General features: G+C 48.9%; 1 long non-coding RNA gene across 1 annotated transcript; it reads right to left on the bottom strand.

Annotated features, from left to right (window-relative positions):
* Positions 1 to 3196: 3196 nt before the first annotated feature.
* Positions 3197 to 4211, bottom strand: LOC308411427. Its single transcript, XR_013974377.1, has 3 exons — positions 4038 to 4211; positions 3740 to 3880; positions 3197 to 3589 (listed from the first exon to the last, which is right to left on the bottom strand). It is a non-coding gene; the product is annotated as an uncharacterized lncRNA (long non-coding RNA).
* Positions 4212 to 17272: the final 13061 nt, after the last annotated feature.

Here is a 17272-nt window from a genome sequence, read left to right as displayed (position 1 = left end):
GTACCGTACTTTCTGGACTATAAGCTGCTACTTTTTCCCTAGGTTTTGAGCCATGAGGCTTATACAAAGGTGCGGCTATAGGGCTTTGGAGTTGACGTCACGCCGCAATGCATTGTGGGAGCGCAGCTCCATTTTGGGGGTCTACGATCCAAACAAACACACTGTATTGGAACGGCGACTATGACAAGAAACATGCTTAAAAGCAGCTCGAAAGAAAACGGACGGTATAGAGATCGATTGCATCCAGAGGCGAAGCAGCGGTATTTGAAAAAAATAGAGTGCATCGCAAATCTGGACCCATACGACACACGGCAGTGGAGTAAAGACCCAGACGACTTACCGCCACTGTCCTACCCCGATATCTTCACCTATCTTGTTTGTGGAGTAAGTGCTTACACTGCGAACCAGTTTCGTAATTACAAGTCACTGGAGGCGCACATCCAATTTACAAATGGCTGGGTGCAAGATTTGGCTATTTTCAAGCCGCCAAACTCTGAGTACGTCGTCATTCATACCAAGGTAAGTCAGCTGGAGTGCATCGAGTGACATAGCCATTTTCCACCCCCCACCATAATTAATGTTATACCTCTATCATTGAACTGCTAAAATATCGTTATCATATTATGTGCCCATAATTGTATAGTAGATGCAAATTAACACATTGATAATCGGGCAAATTATTAACGCCAATCAGTGTCCTCCCTGTCTCATTTCATTTATTGTCTTTACATCAACCTTGTCCTTGCATGTTACAGGTACTGCACTCCCAAAGATTGAATGAACCTGCATTACGACCATGGGTAATTGTAAGCACCACAGGGAAGGTCGAAACTGCACACTGCACCTGTATGGCCGGTGTTGCTGAGACCTGCACCCATGTCGCTGCACTTCTGTTTAAAGTGGAGGCAACAGTGAGGATACGTGGCACAAAGACAGTCACAGATGAACCAGCTTACTGGGTTTTGCCGGGGAACACAACCAAGATACAGCCAGAGGTTGGCCATAACATTGACTTTACATCTTCAGCAGCACAAAAAAAGACTCTTGATGAAAATATAAACGGACCGTCTGTGGTGAAAGGCAGAAGAAGCCGTCCTTCAAAAAGAAAGATTCCCTCTGCTACGTTTGAGGAGTTGTCACCAGTGTTAGACACACTTCAAAAACACAATAAAGCAGTGTGTTTGTCTGGATTGGAGAAATACTACACATCACACACTGTACAGTCATCCACATTACCACTGTCTCTGGCGTGTTTGCACAGCACAGGTGCACAGTCCCTTGGCCTTACCGAGCTACAACTGCACTGCGTAAAGTACATAAACACAGCTAAAGTAACTGAAGAACAGGCAGAAGCTATTGAGGTACGCACAAGACTGCAACACAAGAGCCCAGAATGGTATGTTTGGCGTGCTGGGAGGATCACAGCTTCAATGATGCACGCTGTGTTTGCCACCACTGTAGAAAAACCCGCCATTACTGTGGTTAATCGTGTTTGCTACCCTGTTAACTCTGTCTGTAATGTGCAAACAACTTGGGGACTGGAGCATGAACAGGATGCTCGACATGCCTACACCCAGACAATGTCAGCATGTCACAACAACCTACAGGTCCGTATGTGTGGTTTTCTTGTTAACATGGCTTTTCCTGAAGTAGGAGCATCTCCTGATGGACTAACCACGTGTGAATGCTGTGGGAAGGGGTGCCTATAAATTAAATGTCCATTTAAATACAGATGTGACAGCATTCAGCAAGCGTTGAATGCACATGACAAAGACTTCTGCCTCGAGTTGACAGCAAAAGGACTTAACTTGAAGAAGACACATCGCTTTTACTCACAAGTGCAAACACAGGTCTTTGTGGCCAACGCAAAGCACTGTGACCTCGTGGTATGGACACAAAAAGACATGGCAATTTTACGCATCTTCCCAGATGTGCACTTCTGGGAATCACATTTAAAGAAAGCTCAGGATTTCTTTCAGAAGGTGTGCCTTCCTGAACTTGTAGGAAAACATTTCTCTAAGCGAAATGCAGCCCCGAGTGGTCACAACGTTTTTTCTTCTGGTGTCTAGTTTTTTGTCAGAAGTGCATTGAAATATGTATAACTTGATTTCAAACGTGCAGCACTTACCATGTACCAATTGTCAAAGTGTGAAATAAAGAGTGCAAAGCAGTTTTTTGTTATCTTGCTTTTATTATAACGTAATTTTAGTGAAACAAAGAGTTCAAAGTGATGATAAACTTTCGCTTATAGTATACAGGTACAGAAATGGTTACATAACGCAATGTCAATGTGTTCATACAGTCACACATACAAAAAACTAAAAAGGTTTTCCTTTTTTAAACAATTATTAATTAACAAGTACAAGTCTCATGTGTGCCTGGTTTCACTACCACACTGGGGCACATGTTAACCAAAACACAACACACCCTCACAATTTTATCAAGGAATGTAACGTCTTCACCCTCACATGGAAGAAGAGAACGGATTGGCATGGTAGTATGTAGCATTTTGAATTTGTTGCACAAACTGCCAATTACTCGTTCAACATGGATTCTTAGGTGTGCAATGGCTCGTGTATTTTCTATGTCCTTGGCATCTAGTTGACAGAAGCCCCTTGTAAATGTTGGGATCTTTACCTCCGCACACATCATTCCCACCGCATCTCTGATGTCAAAGCCTCTGTCAGCCAAAACTACATCCCCTGGTAACAGCTTGTTAAGTATGCCACATTGCTCTGTGATGTGTTTATCTGATGACGGCCCCCCCACCCCTTAGAAATGAATGAAATTGCACCTTGTGGCGTAATCCCGATCAGATATTTCATGGTGTGTGTACCCTTGTAGTGTGAGTACGTTTGAGCACGAGCCTTTAAATTAGATGGTCGTTCTGTACGAATTTCAAAACAGTCTACAATGATGGCTACACGATTTCCAAAAGTGTCCGTAAATTCTGGTGGCATTGTTGCTTGCAAACAGTGCCTCTCTGGCCAGTGTACAAGTATTCCAAAGCGGGCATACAACACGTCAATTGTATCAGAAAAGACAGAAGAAAGAGTTTTGTGGGAGACTTTGAATAGATAACTAAGATGCTGAACAGGAAGATCAAGTCTAAGTCGCATAAGTGTGAGTAAAAGCATTTGGAAATGTGACAGTTTCTTTGATGCTGGTAGGAAAGCTTTTACATTCTCGAGCACGGACATAAAAATAGCAAAACAAGTAAAACCGGTGTAATATTTCACTTTTTCCGTGTCACCCTTTAAAAAGTTTTCATTCAGCTCTGTCTTGTCCAACTTTGATTTAAGCTTTCTGTTCTCCTCCAGCAGCCGGTTTATTTCTGCTCTGCTCTGTACACAGCGCACACAATCATTTGTCAGTTGTTGATCTTCTGTCTGTTTCTCTCTGATATCAATGTTTTCTGCATCTGCACCCGTTACCTCTGCTTCTACTTGTCCAGCACAAATTTGTCCCTCAGCCAAAATAACAAGGTTGTTATGGTGTTGCTCTTCTGTGGTGTCCATCTCTGGCTGCTCTTCTGTGGTAACTTCTGCTGAGGCTTCACCTTCACACTCTGCTGCTCCATTGTCAAAGCCTGTCCAATAAAAAGAGTGCAAATACACAAGAGAAGTTTTAAATGGTTTATACATTAAGGCCGTATGAATACTCAAAAATGTTTGTGTTAATTGACTAAGATCAACTTTTAAAATAAGAGACTGTGGCTGGGGGTGCGGTTGTCGTTTACCTCCAAATAGTACTTTATTTTGTTGACGTTGTGTTCGCCTCCTGTGACGGTCTGAATGTGATGTTCGGGTTTCGGAGTGCCCCATGTGTAGCGTTGGTACCCAGTCTGGATTTGTTTGATCCATTTCATAGGCAGGCTTCCCTACAGTTGTGCGAAACAATTAGCGAATCGTTACATAGCACATATGTCTGCAAAGTCACTCCATTCGATGTTTGATCGCTATTTCTATAACTTCCGAGACCACCAACGGTAATATTATTCAGCTATAAAGTGTGATAAGAACATATTTAGAACTTACCGGAATGAAAATGTCGTGAGCACACCCGCTGATATCTGGAGACGTAACAGAACTTGATATCAACTCGTCTCACGGCTGCTATCCAGGCTAGACGCCTTCGTTTGGTAACATCCGATACATGAGCTCCTTCATGTTGCTTCCAGGTTGGGAAAGCATAAAAAGACAATCCAACCTTATTCCTGTGCCGGTCGTAAGATCGAACATTGCAGCCGAGCACACAGCAAGTACGAACCATGGCTATGCTATCGCTCCTAGCTTAGACCCCCAAAAATGGCGAATCGGGCTAAAATCCTTTCCACGCCCACCCCCGTGACATCACGCTCCAAAGCCCTATTCTGTGGATTTTTCTTCCACCACTAGGGGGACTCTAACCAGAATTAGAATAAAAAACAAGATAGATGAAAAATCAATGCAAAGAAGAATACTGTAACGTTCACAAGAACCAGACGGTTGGGGTCTCAGTTTGTCCGTTTATTCGGCACATAAGCCAGCGGGTTGTTAACTCAGGGGGAAGCGCTCTTGAACTACACCTCTCTTCAGCCTGGCACACACACAGAACAACCAGGTCCCCCCACCCCTTCCTGTACACCACCCTCACTACTTCCTGCAGCCCAACCAAACACGAATCTTAAAGCAACAACAACAGTGTGCAGAGAAAACCAACATGTCACTGTCCAGTAACACTTAACCATCGTTACACTGCCCCCCCAGCAATAAGTTCCTCGTCCCCGAGGGAACGACACAGTCTCTGAGGCGGGGCGGTAGCCTACATTCCCTCCTTGACCTCCTGAGCCCCTGAGGAGGACGCGGAGCTTCGGGGCTTTGGGGTGAAGAGTCCGAGGGGGGGGAACGCAGCCCCGGTCGGGGGCCCCTCTGAGCAGGGTCATGGACGCTCTGTACACGTCCCTCCGGAAAGGAGGGGAGGGACTGTCCTCTGTAGGGGGCCATCCGGTCTCTGTGCAGCGCTACTATCCTCCCCCTAGGAGGCAACTGCACCCTGTAAACAACCTCCCCCACTCGCTCTAGGACGCTGCAAGGCCCCACCCAGCTGCTATCCAGTTTAGGACACCATCCCTTCTTCCTCTTTGGGCTGTAGACCCACACCAGCTCCCCAGCACGGAAGTGCCTCCCTTTAGTGGTGATGTCGTAATTCCTCTTTTGGCGCAGGCCTGCCTTCGCCAGCTGCTCTCGGGCGTAGGAATGTGCAGAATCCAGCCGGTCCTGCAGCTTCCTTGCGTAGTCCCGGCCCGGTGGTGCCTCTGGCGCGTCCGGGGGTTTCCCAAAAGCCAACTCTGCAGGAGTTCTCAGCTCTCTCCCTAACATGAGCAGGGCAGGCGTACATTGGGTGGAGTCCTGCACTGCCGACCTGTAGGCCATGAGGGTAAGGGGAAGATGGTAATCCCAGTCCCGTTGGTGTTCTGAGGTAAGGATGGCTAGCTGCTGGGCCAGCGTCCTGTTAAACCTTTCCACCAGCCCATCGCTTTGGGGGTGAAGTGGGGTGGTGCGGGTTTTCTTAGTCCCAAGGCGTTCACACATGGCAGCAAACATCTGGACTCACAACTCCAACAGTTTTATCGCCGATCTCCGACTCATCCCAGAGATCTCCAGAACACCGGAGGCTGCCCACTCTCCCCGGCCGGGCGGAAGTGCACGCAGACGGCGCCGAGATCGTAAACAAAGGCGAGGTAGGCGCGGAGGGCTACGGGCTAAGCTAAAGCTAACACCACACCGGCTGCCTTTACCCAGTATTTTCCTCGCCAATATCCGTTCTCTGGCAAACAAAATGGATGAGATACGGCTCTCCATCTCTAACAACAGACGGATTATGGACTCAAATGTCATGTTTTTCACCGAAACATGGTTGAACAACAGCTGCCCGGACAATGCTATCGAGTTAGCAGGACGCCACACACACCGAGCCGACAGGCTAGCAGATGACTCCGGCAAGACCAGAGGTGGAGGTTTGTGCATTTATATTAACAATGCTTGGTGCATGAACTCCACTACTACTGAGTCACTGCTCACCTAATGCGGAGTTTCTAATGGTCAAATGCAGACCTTATTATCTCCCCAGAGAACTCACTTCAATCATACTCACTGCCGTGTATATCCCCCCCGACGCTAATGCTAGGTTAGCCATGAAAGAACTTTCTGCAGCCATTAACAAACACCAGAATAAACACCCCGAGGCTGCTTTTATTGTTGCTGGCGACTTCAACCACACCAACTTAAAGACAGTCCTCCCCAGATTCCACCAACATGTCTCCTGCCACACCAGAGGAGACAAGACTTTAGACCATGTGTATTCCAACCTGGCTGGAGCCTACAAAGCCACACCCCTCCCCCACATTGGACAATCGGACCATCTCTCCCTGTTCCTCACACCTAGGTATTCACCACTCATCCAACGTGTGAAACCTGCTGTGAGGACAATTAAAGTGTGGCCAGAGGGGACAGATGCAGTGCTCCAGGACAGATTTAAAAACACAGACTGGAATATGTTCACCCACACAGACCTGGACCAGTACGCCTCATCTGTACTGGATTACATCTCCGAAACCACAGACAGTGTCACCACCCAGAAACGGATCACCATGTACCCCAACCAGAAGCCTTGGATGAACCGGGATGTTCGTCTCCTCCTGAAGGCCCGCAACACCGCCTTTAGGTCAGGAGATGCACACGCCTACAGCACAGCCAGGGCTAATCTAAAGAAGGGCATCAAAAAAGCCAAACACCATTACAAAAAGAAGGTAGAAGAACACTTCTCCAACTCCAACCCCCGACGCATGTGGCAAGGACTCCAGACCATTACAGACTACAGGACCACCAAACCCTCCCCCGCATCCTCTGATGTCTCCTTCCTCAACGAGCTCAACAACTTTTATGCTCGTTTTGAGCGAGGGAACCCCACAACCACAACCAAAGCAGACATGACGCCAGACCACCAACCTCTGACTCTCTCCCCCACCGATGTAGGAGCGGTGCTGAGCAGGATCAATGTCCACAAGGCTGCAGGTCCAGATGGCATCCCCGGGCGTGTTCTCAGAGCGTGTTCTGGGGAGCTTGCAGGAGTGCTCACAGACATATTCAATCTGTCCTTGGCCCACGCTGTGGTACCGGCCTGCTTCAAATCCACCTCCATCGTCCCGATACCCAAAAACTCCAACCCATCTTGCCTCAATGACTACCGCCCAGTAGCACTCACCCCCATCATCACTAAGTGCTTAGAGCAGCTGGTCCTAGCACACTTCAAATCCTGTCTCCCCCCCACCCTGGACCCCCACCAATTCGCATACCGCCAGAACAGGAGCACAGAGGATGCAGTCTCCATCATACTGCACTCTGTCCTCTCACACCTGGACAACAACAACACCTACGCCAGAATGCTGTTTATAGACTTCAGTTCAGCATTCAACACAATCCACCCCTCACAACTCATCAGGAAACTGACAGACCTGGGCATCAGCTCCCTCATCTGCAAATGGTTACTGGACTTCCTGACCAACCGCCCCCAACATGTCCGGCTGGATAACCGCTGCTCATCTACCATCACAATGAACACCGGTGTACCACAAGGCTGTGTGATGAGCCCTTTCCTCTACTCCCTCTTCACCCACGACTGCAGACCTGCTGATGGTTCCAACACCATCATTAAGTTTGCAGATGACACCACAGTGATTGGCCTCATCAGTGACAACGATGAGGCCGCCTACAGGGAGGAGGTGGATCGTCTGGCTGAGTGGTGCGACACAAACAACCTGCTGCTTAACACCGAGAAGACCAAGGAGCTCATCGTGGACTACAGGAGGAATGCTGACCCACATCCACCCATCCACATTAAGGGGACGGCTGTGGAGCGTGTGAGCAGCTTCAAGTTCCTGGGAGTCCACATCTCCGAGGATCTCACCTGGACGACCAACTGCTCCAAGCTGGTCAAGAAGGCTCACCAGCGCCTCTTCTTCTTGAGGACTCTGAGGAAGAACCACCTGTCCTCAGACATCCTGGTGAACTTCTATCGTTGCACCATCGAGAGCATCCTGACCAACTGTATAACAGTCTGGTACGGGAACTGCTCTGCCTCGGACCGGAAGGCGTTGCAGAGGGTCGTGAAAACTGCCCAGCGCATCGCCGGAGCACCACTTCCTGCCATAAAAGACATCTACAGGAAGCGGTGTCTGAAAAGGGCTGGGAAAATCATCAAAGACCCCAGTCACCCATCACATGGACTCTTCACCCTCCTGCCCTCTGGGAGGCGCCACAGGAGCCTCCGGACTAAGACCACCAGGTACCGGAACAGCTTCTTCCCCACAGCTGTCAGACTCCTGAACTCTGCCTCCTGACATCTGACCCACGTTAAACTCATGGACTGAACATACACACACCCACAATGGACAACTGTACCCTCAAACACACAATAATAACATGGAGTGAACCACCACTCACAACCACTAGCACTTTATATAGCCTCTGTAGAAACTATCTACACCCTCACTTATCTTAACTGCACTACTGTATAGCTCTGTGTAAATAATCATTCTGTACATTCGATAATCTTTAATCCTACAACTGTTTACAACTTGCATAGTTCCCATTTCTGTATAGCTGTATATCTCAGATTTCTGTAAAGTTATTTATTTCATATTCTGTATAGTTTTTCATATTTATATCCTGTTCATAGCCTGTACATAGCTTGTACTCACTACAGCCTTTACATACTTAGTTATAGAATATTCACAACATACTTCATACCGTGTACATTATAACATACCATAATAGACCCATTTCTGTAGTATACTTACATATCTATACTATTGCTAATATATATTGTAATATATCTATATCACTAAAGCACTTCTGGATGGATGCAAACTGCATTTCGTTGCCCTGTACCTGTGCATGTGCAATGACAATAAAGTTGAATTCTATTCTATTCTATTCTAAATACCTTGGACTCAAAGTTACGCCCCTGGTCACTGTGGAGGGTCTCTGCTGTTCCAAAGCGGCTGAACATCCCCTCCACTAATACATCAGCGACCGTCTCAGCCTCCTGATCTGGGATGGCGTATGCTTCCGGCCACTTGGTAAAATAGTCCATGGCCACAAGAACATAGCGGTTTCCTCTGTCTGTGCGAGGAAATGGGCCCATGACGTCCACAGCTACTCGCTCCATTGGGGCTCCTGCTGGTTGCTGCTGAAGCTGAGCCCGGGACTGGTCTTGTGGCCCTTTGTGTGAGGAACATGCATCACAGCTGCGGCAAAAGTCCTCCACATCCCTCCGCTGTTGACCCCAGTAATAGCCCTGGCGGAGGCGGCGAAGAGTCGTGGAGACCCCAAAGTGGCCAGAGCCAGTGCTCCCATGGCAGGCTCCCAGCACAGCTGACCTCAGCGACCCTGGCACCACAACCTGCCACCTCTCCTCCCCCGTGGCAGGATCCTTCCAGGCACGCTCCAACACCCCCTCCTTCAGCCTGAGAGCTGCGAACTTGGCCCACAGCCCCCTGGTACAGATGGAAAACCCAGTGACCTCATCCCAAAGGCTCCCCCTTCTCCAGCCACTGCAGGACCGGCAGCAGGTCTGTGTCTTGTTCCTGCCGTGCCCTCCACTCCGCTGCATCCACCACCAGAAGAACCCTGCAGGCGAGCTGTGCTGCTCCGTCTATTGTCGTGAGTTCCCGCTCTATTTCCTCTCGCTTCTCACAGTAACGGCAGCCAGCTGCAGCACATGGGCGGTGAGAGAGGGCGTCTGCGTTAGAATGGTGCGTCCCTGCTCTGTGCTCCACGGTGAAATTGAAGGCTTGGAGCTCCTCCAGCCAGCGAGCCACCTGTCCCTCTGGCTCCCTGAAAGACATCAGCCACTGAAGGGCAGCATGATCAGTTCTGACAACAAATGCTGTGCCGCACAGGTAGTATTTAAAGTGTCTCACCCCCGCCACCACAGCCAACAGCTCTCGTCGTGTGACACAGTAGCGCCGCTCACTCCTGTTCAGGACCAGGCTGAAGTACGCCACCATCTTCTCCCCTTCCGGTCCAACCTGCGACAACACCGCTCCCAGCCCCACATTACTTGCGTCAGTGTCCAGGACAAAAGGCAGGGCGGGGTCAGGGGGGGCAAGGACTGGGGACTCTGTCAGCGATCTGCGGAGGGTGTCGAACGCCTGCTGACAGTCCTGGGTCCAGTGGTGCGGCTATGGAGGAAAAGCCCTTCACAAACCTCCTGTAATAAGACGCCAGTCCTAGGAAGCTTTTGAGCTGTTTCTGGTCTGCTGGTGTGGGCCACCCGGTAATGGTGTGAATTTTTTCCTCCAAAGTGCTGATGCCCTCACGACCCAGCTTGTGGCCCAGAAACTCCACCTCCCTCCTCATGAAGTGGCACTTGTCGGGATGCAGCTTCAGGCCTGCAGCCGCCACCCTCTCCAACACTTGTCTCAGGGCATCCAGGGCAGCATCAAAGGAGCTCCCGTGCACTAGAAGATCATCCAGGTAAACCAGACACCGTTGCCATGGGACGCCAGCCAGCACACTGTCCATGAGCCTCTCGAAGGTCGCAGGAGCGTTGCAAAGGCCAAAACTCAGGACTTTGAACTGCCATAGTCCCATGTTAGTGCAGAAGGCTGTCTTCGGTCTGGATTCCGGGGACAGTGGCACCTGCCAGTAGCCACTCCGCAGGTCCAGGGTGGAAAACCAGGAGGACCCGGCTACTAAGTCGAGGGACTCATCAATCCTGGGAAGGGGGTAAGAGTCTTTCTTCGTCACTTTGTTGAGTGGTCTGTAGTCCACACAGAAACGCATCCTAGGACTTTTTTTCTTAGGCACCATCACCACCGCGGAGGCCCACGGGCTATCAGATGGTTCTATGATGCCCGCCTTCATCATTTCACACAGCTCCCTGTCTGCAGCCTCCTGATGAGCCAGGGGCAGGCGGCGGGGGCGCACTTTAATAGGCTGGGCATCCCCGGTCTCAATGACGTGCTCTACCAAGTGTGTCAAGCCAACATCACTTTCTTTCAGGGCAAAAATGTCACTAAACTCTTTTAGTACCTGCCATAGACTCTCTTGCTGCTGTGGAGTCAGCCCCTCACAGTTCTTTGACCAGATACTCCTCACTGCTGAGAGCCTCTCCTCCTCCTCCGCTCGCTGTTCTGCTGGCGGGTCTGCAGGGGTCTCTGCGGTGGAGGTGGACGCCGCGGCAGATGCTGTGCAGAGCGGGGGAGGAATAAGCGGCACCTTCTTCCCATCAGGGAGTACGAGGAGGCCTTTGCCTAAGTCCAGTACACCACCAATGGCTCGTAAAAAATCCAGCCCAAGGATGCAGGCGTCCTGCACGTCAGCCACCCAGGCAGCATAAGACACACCGAGGTCCCCCACCTTGAACTGGAACACTCCCTTCCCTCTCATTGGGGCCAGATCACCGGTCACAGTCTTAAGTTGCACGTTAGTCGGTTGTACAGCAGCTCCGGTTGGGACAATATCGGGTCGGACCAGCGTTGCATTGGATCCCGTGTCCAGCAGGGCCGTACAGGACACCCCCGCAATCGTCACTGGAACATGGCAAAAGCCGCCAACCTGGGTCCAGCCCACAGTGATGGCCGCACCGGGTGGAGGTGGCGGTGGTGTGGGGATGTTGTTCTCCCAGGCCCGTGTACTCCCGCCTACACGGGCCCGTGGGCGTTTCCCTGAACCGCTGCAAGCTTGGGGCACTGCCTGATGAGGTGTCCGACTCGTCCACATCCCCAGCAGCTCTGAGGTCGGCGGTGTGGGCCAGCCCGAGGGGAAGGCGACTGCAGCGAAGCTGCCTGCACCAAACTGCACAGGCCCGCTGGCGTCTCCATCTGTTCCACAGGTGCCGACACAGCCCTCACCACGTGTGCGTCATCAGCGCCCCCAGAGGATCCTGCAAGCATCTCCCTCTCCAACGCTAGCTCCAGGGCTGCACTGAGTGTGGCCGGCCGAGCAAGCTGAGTTTGCATACGGAGCTCTTTAGGGCTCAGGGCCTGCAGGAACTGGTCCCGAGCTAACTCCGCCTGCACTGATGGTGGCATGCTGTCATACGCCCTCCGGCAAAGGCACTCGACTTCATGGGCCAAAATGCGGAGGGGCTCACCTGGCAATCTGCGTCTGTTGTGGAACTCCGACCTCAGCAGCACTGGTTGGTTATACTGCCCGAAGTGCCTCTGAAGTGCTCCGACCAGAGCATTATAATCTCCCCTCTGCTCCTCGGTCAGCAGCAGCAGGCATGCAGCTGCATCCTCACACAGGCACAAAGCCAATTGGAGAGCTTTATGTTCCTCAGACCAGCCAGCTGCAACAGCTAACAGCTCGAACTGTGCGATAAACACTTCCCATGGCGTCTTGCCACTGAACTTAGGCGTTTTTATATTCGCTGCCGCTTGCTGGGCGCCACCATGTTTGTTTACATCACGTGACGGCGCGCCAAACGAGGTCGACTCCTTCCCGCCGGAATCGCGGCGGCTGTGCGAACAGTTCCCGAGCCTAGTCAAACCTGGAGAAAATCCAGCTTCGGCAGACAGCCGCAGCGCCGTTTCCCTCACTCCATGGGCAGGCGAGCGCGGGCGAACCTCCCTCTCCTCCGTCTCCTTCTTAATCCTGCCCGGCAACATCCTCGTCTCGTAATGGCAAGCGTCGCCAGCAACAGGGTGTCGGGCGTTCTGGGGTTCTTTTTTTCTTTCTTCACTTCTGACACCAATGTAACGTTCACAAGAACCAGACGGTTGGGGTCTCAGTTTGTCCGTTTATTCGGCACATAAGCCAGCGGGTTGTTAACTCAGGGGGAAGCGCTCTTGAACTACACCTCTCTTCAGCCTGGCACACACACAGAACAACCAGGTCCCCCCACCCCTTCCTGTACACCACCCTCACTACTTCCTGCAGCCCAACCAAACACGAATCTTAAAGCAACAACAACAGTGTGCAGAGAATACCAACATGTCACTGTCCAGTAACACTTAACCATCGTTACAATACACTACGGTCGCAGCAGATGGCCGCCCCTCCCTGAGCCTGGTTCTGCCGGAGGTTTCTTCCTGTTAAAAGGGAGTTTTTCCTTCCCACTGTTGCCAAAGTGCTTGCTCATAGGGGGTCATATGATTGTTGGGTTTTTTTCTCTGTATCTATGAAGCGCCTTGAGGCGACTTATTTTGTGATTTGGCGCTATATAAATAAAATTGAATTGAATTGAATTGAACTACTTTTTCTTTAGCAGATAGAACACGCACAACAAATTACTAACTAGTAATTATTTTCAAATCCTCGCCCCTTCATCATGGAAACCACACGAAGAAGTTCGTATGATGCAAGTTTTAAGTTGAAGGCCATCGATCTTGCTATCCAGGAGGGAAACCGCGCTGCTGCACGCAAGCTTAGCGTCAATGAGTCTATGGTGAGACGTTGGAGGCGACAGCGGGAAGAGCTCATGCAATGCCAAAAGTCGAGAAAAGCTTTCAGAGGACATAAAAGCAGGTGGCCTGAACTTGAAAATGTCCTGGAGGAATGGATGAACACACAGAGAGCAGGTGGCCGAGGTGTATCCACTGTAAAGATCCGACTGAAAGCCAAAACAATCGCCCGCGAAATGAATATTAAAGATTTCAAAGGTGGGCCGTCATGGTGTTTCAGATTTATGAAATGTAAAAACCTGTCCATCAGGGCACGGACCACTCTCTGTCAGCAACTCTCCCCTGACTATCAGGAAAAAGTTGAAAACTTCCACAAATTCGTTGAAAAAAAGATACAAGAAAACTCCATCGGACCAGACGACATAATCAATATGGATGAGGTACCTTTAACATTTGATCTGCCTCTGACCAGGACCGTTAACAAGACAGGTGCATCATCCGTGTTGTTGAAAACAACAGGCCATGAGAGGACGCACTTCACCTGCGTTCTGGCATGCACGGCATCCGGACAAAAACTTCCACCAATGGTGATTTTTAAGCGCATAACTATGCCGAAAGAACAACTCCCGAAAGGCATAGTGGTCAAAGTTAACACCAAAGGGTGGATGATAGAAGGTCTAATGAAGGAATGGTTAACGGAGTGCTATGGGAAGCGCCCGGGAGGATTTTTTCACCGGAAAAAAGCACTGCTTGTTTTGGATAGCATGAGGGCGCACATCACAGATTCTGTGAAAGCAGCAATCAAGAAAACAAACTCCATTCCAGCTGTGATTCCTGGAGGTACAACAAAGTTTTTGCAGCCACTTGACATCAGTGTAAATCGGGCATTTAAAGCTGCACTACGAGTTGAGTGGGAGACTTGGATGACAAGCGGTGAAAAGTCATTCACAAAAACTGGCCGCATGCGAAAAGCATCCTTTTCTGATGTCTGTCAGTGGATCCTAACAGCGTGGAGTGCTGTGAAAGAATCCACCATCACCAATGGGTTCCGAAAGGCTGAACTGCTGCGCGAAGAGAGCGGTGCACCTTCAGAGCCAACTTGTGGCGCTGTCACTTGGTGTTCGCTCGCTCTGCGGTAGAGTATCACTTCCTGTTCCTGCTCAAACACAGTGGTGTTTCTGAGTAGCTTATTTGCTTAGCAATTTAATTAACAACTTTTAAATATATTCTTCTTTCATAGTATAATTTTCACGTGCTTCATCCGAAGAACACTTTCTGTGTACTCACTACCTAATTTATAGCCAAAGTATTCACTCACTGTCTCTGTACTGTTTCGCTAGCTTAGCTTAGCTCGTAGCCGACTCGTTAGCACCATGGCTACTTCACCTGTCCCTCCTGCACTTTCTTGCTCATTGTGTCAGATGTTTAGTTACTCCTCGGCCTCCTTTAGCAGTAATGATATCTGTAACAAATGTAGCATATTTGCAGCTCTGGAGGCCAGGATTACTGAATTGGAGACTCGGCTTCGCACCCTTCATTCAACTGTAGCTAGCCAGGCCCCTGTAGCTGGTGCAGCCGAAGATAGCATAGGCCCCGCTAGCTGTTCCCCGGCAGACCCCAAGCAGCTGGGGAAAGAGGGCGGCTGGGTCACGGTGAGGAGGAAGCATAGTCCTAAACAGAAGCCCCAGGTACACCACCAACCCGTTCATGTGTCTAACCGTTTTTCCCCACTCGGTGACACACCCGCCGGGGGTCAAACTCTGGTAATTGGTGATTCTGTTCTCAGACATGTGAAGCTAGAGACACCGGCAACCATAGTCAATTGTCTTCCAGGGGCCAGAGCAGGCGACATTGAAGGAAATTTAAAACTGCTGGCTAAGGGTAAACGTAAATTCAGTAAAATCATAATTCACGTCGGCAGTAATGACACCCGGTTACGCCAATCGGAGGTCACTAAAATCAATATTGAATCGGTGTGCAACTTTGCTAAAACAATGTCGGACTCTGTAGTTTTCTCTGGTCCCCTCCCCAATCAGACCAGGAGTGACATGTTTAGCCGCATGTTCTCCTTAAATTGCTGGCTGTCTGAGTGGTGTCCCAGAAATGATGTGGGCTTCATAGATAATTGGCAAACCTTCTGGAGGAAACCTGGTCTTGTTAGGAGAGACGGCATCCATCCCACTTTGGATGGAGCAGCTCTCATTTCTAGAAATATGGACAAATTTATTAAACCCCCCAAAATATGACTATCCAGAGTTGGGACCAGGAAGCAGAGTTGCAGTCTTACACGCCTCTCTGCAGCTTCTCTCCTCCTGCTACCCCCCCAAAAACCCATCTCCATAGAGACTGTGTCAGCTTCCAAAAAGACAAAAAACAAACTAAAAACCAGCAACAAACGACTTAAACATAAACAATTACAAAGAAAGAACAATACATTATCCACATCTGAACCAAAGAGTAAAACAGTGAAATGTGGATTATTAAATATTAGGTCTCTCTCCTCCAAGTCTCTGTTAGTACATGACTTAATAATTGATCAACAAATTGATTTACTCTGCCTTACAGAAACCTGGTTGCAGCAGGATGATTATGTTAGTTTAAATGAATCAACACCCCCGAGTCATTCTAACTACCAGAAACCTCGAAGCACAGGCCGAGGGGGCGGTGTGGCAGCAATTTTTCACACCAGCCTATTAATTAATGAAAGACCAAGACAGACTTTTAATTCATTTGAAAGCCTGATGCTTAACATTGTCCACCCCAGCTGTGAAACTCAGAAACCAGTCTTACTTGTTATCATCTATCGTCCACCTGGGCCTTACACAGAGTTTCTGTCTGATTTCTCAGACTTTATATCTAATTTAGTTCTGAGCTCAGATAAAATAATTATTGTGGGTGACTTTAACATCCATGTAGATGCTAAAAATGACAGCCTCAACATGGCATTTAGTCTGTTATTAGACTCAATTGGCTTCTCTCAAAATGTAAAAGAACCCACCCACCACTTTAATCACACTCTAGATCTTGTTTTAACATATGGCATAGAAACTGAACATTTAACAGTGTTTCCTGAAAACCCTCTCCTGTCTGATCATTTCCTGATAACATTTACATTTACAATAATTGATTACACAGCGGTGGAGAGTAGACTTTATCACAGTAGATGTCTTTCTGAAAGCGCTGTAACTAAGTTTAAGAATATAATCCACCCACTGTTATCATCTTCAATGCCCTGTACCAACACAGAGCAGAGCAGCTATCTGAACGCTACCCCAACAGAGGTCGATTATCTTGTTAATAATTTCACCTCCTCACTACGTACGACTCTGGATACTGTAGCTCCTGTGAAAACTAAGGTCTCTAATCAGAAGTATTTGACTCCGTGGTATAATTCTCAAACACGTAGCCTAAAGCAGATGACTCGTAATCTGGAGAGGAAATGGCGTGTCACAAATTTAGAGGATCATCATTTAGCCTGGAGAAATAGTTTGCTGCTTTATAAGAAAGCCCTCCGCAAAGCCAGAACATCTTACTATTCATCACTGATTGAAGAAAATAAGAACAACCCCAGGTTTCTCTTCAGCACTGTAGCTAGGCTGACAAAAAGTCAGAGCTCTTGTGAGCCAACAATCCCTTTAACGTTAACTAGTAATGACTTCATGAACTTCTTCACAAATAAAATTTTTATCATTAGAGAAAAAATTACCAGTAATCATCCCACAGATGTAATATTATCTACAGCTACTCTTAGTACCATTGATGTTAAGTTAGACTCTTTTTCTCCAATTGATCTTTCTGAGTTAACTTCAATAATTACTTCCTCCAAACCTTCAACGTGTCTTTTAGACCCCATTCCTACAAAACTACTCAAAGAAGTCC

The sequence above is a fragment of the Rhamphochromis sp. 'chilingali' genome (assembly GCF_963969265.1).
Source record: "Rhamphochromis sp. 'chilingali' genome assembly, chromosome: 15".
NCBI lineage: Eukaryota > Metazoa > Chordata > Actinopteri > Cichliformes > Cichlidae > Rhamphochromis > Rhamphochromis sp. 'chilingali'.
Note: the sequence above shows the minus strand (reverse complement) of the source record. Positions and strands in the feature narration are given on the sequence as shown.